The sequence below is a fragment of the Ictalurus furcatus genome, chromosome 5 (genome assembly GCF_023375685.1).
Source record: "Ictalurus furcatus strain D&B chromosome 5, Billie_1.0, whole genome shotgun sequence".
In the NCBI taxonomy this organism is placed as follows: Eukaryota; Metazoa; Chordata; class Actinopteri; order Siluriformes; family Ictaluridae; genus Ictalurus; species Ictalurus furcatus.
The window spans coordinates 30694720-30699719 of record NC_071259.1 but is presented as its reverse complement, the minus strand read 5'-3'; positions in this window follow the sequence as shown (position 1 = coordinate 30699719).

The window sequence follows — 5000 nt, the reverse complement described above, 5'->3', positions numbered from 1 at the left end:
GAGGAAATTAAAGACTGAAAAAGGCTGAATTATCAAAGGGGACAATACACCTCAGTTTCAGCAATATGTGTGTAATATCACCTAAAGTGACATTCAATCAGTTATACCATGGGAGCGGCAGTGGAACATCAAGAACCATCCCGGATCAAAGGGTTACGTGACCGTAATTATCATTTCTAAAGACATCTGTCTAGATAATCCTATCACCTCAACATTTGGGGGTCACACCTGTAACGACATCAGTACTGTGAGAACGAAAAGTAATCACATCAAATGCTATCCTTAATTTACATTCAGAGTGAAACTTCCTTTACATTACGTACAATACCGCTCGGGGTTCACGTTGACTCCGACGAACCCGAAATGCTTCGTGTACCGTCACTGCCAAGCTTGTCCGTGATACTGTTCGGGGTTCACTTTAATAAAGTTTTTCTTCTTTGAGATCTTCGACATCATTTTTCTCTCACACTGTAATCAGGCCTGGTTACGTCTATGAATCTATGAATGCAGTTTCATAGACTTGGGGGATTAGTGACTACGGGGGCGAATACATTTTCAGTTTGGGACAGGGGCAATTTAAGACTAATAGCCATGTGACAAGTTGAAATAAGAAGTTGACGTGAAATAAGTGAGGCAATCGTCTAATCATAGTATATAAGGAGCCTCCAAAAAAAAAAAGAAAAAAAAAAGGCCTAGGCCTTCAAGAGCTAGGACGGGTCGAGGCTCGACGATCACGCCAACACTTGGAGAACATTCCCGAAAGACAACTCGGTAGGATTTTGAGCAGCTTCTACAGCGCACAATATAATGAAAAGATTTAAGGAATCCAGTCGAATCTCGGTGCGTAAAGGGCGAGGATGAAAATTACTTCTGAATGCGCGTGATCGCCGATCGCTCGGACGTCACCGCCTTAAAAACCGTCATGAGTGTGTGATGGAGATCCTGACGTGGGCTCGGGAATACTTTGGTAAACCTTTGTCAATCGACACGATTCAGTGCTGACTCTTTCGGTTTGCTTTTTCGGCATTCTCCATACTGTCCCAACTTTTTCGGAATTGGGGTTGTACATTTTTTTCATTTCTGAAGCAATTCAGAAGAAATCAGGAAATACTTTTCCACAGGACTGTATGTTAACACCTGACCATCACACCCATATGTGCTTGTTGAACATCTCATTCCAGATGTATTCCCCCTTCGCCGTTATAATACGCGCCACTCTTCCGGGAAGGCTTTCCACTAGATTTCGGGGCGTGGCTGTGGGGATTTGTGCTCATTCGTCTACAAGCGCATTAGTGAGATCAGATACTGACGTTGGGATGATGAGGAGGTCTGGGGTGCAGTCGGCGTTCCAGTTCATCCCAAAGGTATTGAGGTCAGGGCTCTGTGCAGGACACCAGAGTTCTTCCACCTTCTTCCAACCTTAACACTCCATGTCTTCATGAAGCATGGCTGGAGCTTGGCAGGGGAGGCTGCAGGAAAATAATAGCACCTCAGTGTAACCTTGGCCTCCAAGTATGTACCTTATAATGAACGAGAATTAAACCAAGCTCCTCTTCTGTACCATTCGCTGCACTTTGTCATGTTGTAACTAAACCACATCATACGCAACACCTACAGACAAGGCTCCGAGTGTACCATTATACATCAGATACATCAGACATATTAGTCACAGGAACACTCCTACAGTTACACTGCTACAAACTGGTCAGAGCAAGCGGTGATCTAAAGTCATCATGTCAGAAGATGTCCATCACGTAGTAGAGTCATGTAGCGGTTCCTGGTTTCCTGTGACTAAAGAGAAACAGATGTTTAGCATGCAATACATAACGTACTGTATTACAGCCTATAGGAATATCGATTCAAATTTGATCATTTATATTTTCTTAAAATTGGTATTTATTTATTTTACAAATTTGTTTAACATATTCTGATAATTACAACGTATTATAAGTTTTATTTTATTCTTTGAATTTTACCGTACTTATCTGATAAATCGGATACGCGTGTCGCTCCTTTACCGTTACCGCGGTGCAATCAGATACGCGTGTCACTCGATTACCGTTATTGGCGTGGACTCAGATACACGTGTCGCTCTATTACCGTTACTGGCATGGAATCAAGATACACGTGTCGCTTGATTATTGTTATTGGCATGGAATCAAGATACACGTGTCGCTCGATTATTGTTGTTGGCATGGAATCAAGATACACGTGTCGCTCGATTACCGTTATTGGCATGGAATTAGATACATGTGTCGCTCTATTACCGTTACCGGCGTGTAATCGGCTACACGTGTCGCTCTATTACCGTTACCGGCGTGTAATCGGCTACACGTGTCGCTCGATTACCGTTACCGGCGTGTAATCGGCTACACGTGTCGCTCGATTACCGTTACCGGCGTGTAATCGGCTACACGTGTCGCTCGATTACCGTTACCGGCGTGTAATCGGCTACACGTGTCGCTCGATTACCGTTACCGGCGTGTAATCGGCTACACGTGTCGCTCGATTACCGTTACCGGCGTGTAATCGGCTACACGTGTCGCTCGATTACCGTTACCGGCGTGTAATCGGCTACACGTGTCGCTCGATTACCGTTACCGGCGTGTAATCGGCTACACGTGTCGCTCGATTACCGTTACCGGCGTGTAATCGGCTACACGTGTCGCTCGATTACCGTTACCGGCGTGTAATCGGGTACACGTGACTCTCTATTACCGTTACCGGCGTGTAATCGGGTACACGTGTCGCTCGATTACCGTTACCGGCGTGTAATCGGGTACACGTGACTCTCTATTACCATTACTGGCGTGTAATCGGGTACACGTGACTCTCTATTACCATTACTGGCGTGTAATCGGCTACACGTGTCGCTCGATTACCGTTACCGGCGTGTAATCGGGTACACGTGACTCTCTATTACCGTTACCGGCGTGTAATCGGCTACACGTGTCGCTCGATTACCGTTACCGGCGTGTAATCGGGTACACGTGACTCTCTATTACCGTTACCGGCGTGTAATCGGGTACACGTGTCGCTCGATTACCGTTACCGGCGTGTAATCGGGTACACGTGACTCTCTATTACCATTACTGGCGTGTAATCGGGTACACGTGACTCTCTATTACCGTTACCGGCGTGTAATCGGCTACACGTGTCGCTCGATTACCGTTACCGGCGTGTAATCGGGTACACGTGACTCTCTATTACCGTTACCTGCGTGTAATCGGGTACACGTGACTCTCTATTACCGTTACCGGCGTGTAATCGGGTACACGTGACTCTCTATTACCGTTACCGGCGTGTAATCAGGTACACGTGACGCTCTATTACCGTTACCGGCGTGTAATCGGGTACACGTGACTCTCTATTACCGTTACCCTCGTGTAATCAGGTACACGTGACTCTCTATTACCGTTACCGGCGTGTAATCAGTTACACATGACTCTCTATTACCTTTACCGGTGTGTAATCAGGTACACATGACTATGACTGTTATTAGTGTGTAATTATCACTCATGAATGATGGCTTTGTAGTTATTCCAGGGTTTGTGTTTATCTCTGCCTCTGTGTTCTATTTTTGACTCCTCCTACAGCTCTCTCGCACCTTTTCTGTCATATTCGCTCTTCAGCAGCTTTATCTCTTCGCTCCAATACAAATCGATATGATTCACAGTAAAAATACGCTCGGTGAGCTACAACACAGCCCTTTAACCTTAAATCAGACAATTCATGCAGGGTTGTGTTTCGCAGCCCAACACGGCCTTATGAGAAACTCAAAGTTGACGAATTAGTTACTAATAACAAATAACTAATCCATACAGGCTATACGAGCCGTGTCGCAGTCAAGTACAATAAAAGGTGTGTGTTACCCATCATGCAACAGTACCTGTGGAAGTAGGAGTAGTTCTCTGGAGGTTGTATAAACACTCATAAAGGGATTTTTCTCATATGAACCTTAGGACATACATAATGAGATATGGATTGTCAATTATTGTAAACACAACACCACCAAGTGTGTTCATGGTCTTTGATGGTAAAATGCAGCACCGGTTATCAGTGTAATTATGCATTGTATACTTGCTTTTTTTGTTGTTTTTGTTTTTTTACAGCTTTTTTCATTTATAAACACACAAACAGCTTTAGCATTAAATGACCAAACGACCAGCAGGAATTTCAAGATGTTCACACAGGATTTTGTGCTGGTATAAAGTCGTTTCACACAATAATAGCATCAATATACCACACGTTCTGAGAAGCTTGGTGTTCTTCACGGACGTATGATAAACACCGTATGGAATCAAAATGGCTCCACGTTACGGCCCCATAAACGCGTGGAATATAAGCATGAATAAGTGATGAGCTGGATCTGTGTCTCAGGCAGGCCTCCTTTCTTCATTTCTTACCCCAAAAATATATATATTTGACCAACAAATAAACATTCCTGACCCTGCATTCACACTAGCAAAGCTAGTCATTTTCTATGAACGTATGCAGCACCGAGCCACGATTTCAGTGACGAAAGTTTTTTTTTTTTTTTATTGATATTTTCCTTGATTCTATGCAAATTAGATACGACATGGTAAAGAAATAAATCCCAACGATTGTCCTGATTGATTCCTCAGACCAATCGTATCGCGCGCGTGGTCCGACGTGTCTTCGGTTCCCCGTTCGACCGTAATTCCCAGCTGCGTTCGGTTCCCATTTACGGTTTGACGCACAAAAATGCGATACGAGTTGGATCTTTTCCTGTCGTACGCGACCGTTCGTTAAAAAGCACGGATAAAAATAACGCTTGGAAGGAAGTAGTGGAGAGAGAGAGAGAGAGAGAGAGAGAGAGAGAGAGAGAGAGAGAGAGAGAGATCGCTGGTGCCTCTGGTGAGTGGGTGTGGACAGTGGACAGGACACGCCCACAAGAGTCACGAGTGACTCGTTACTTGCTAGTGTGAATGGTCGGGTGATCATTCTTTCTTAATCCCGTTCGTTTGAAAGCGGAAAAG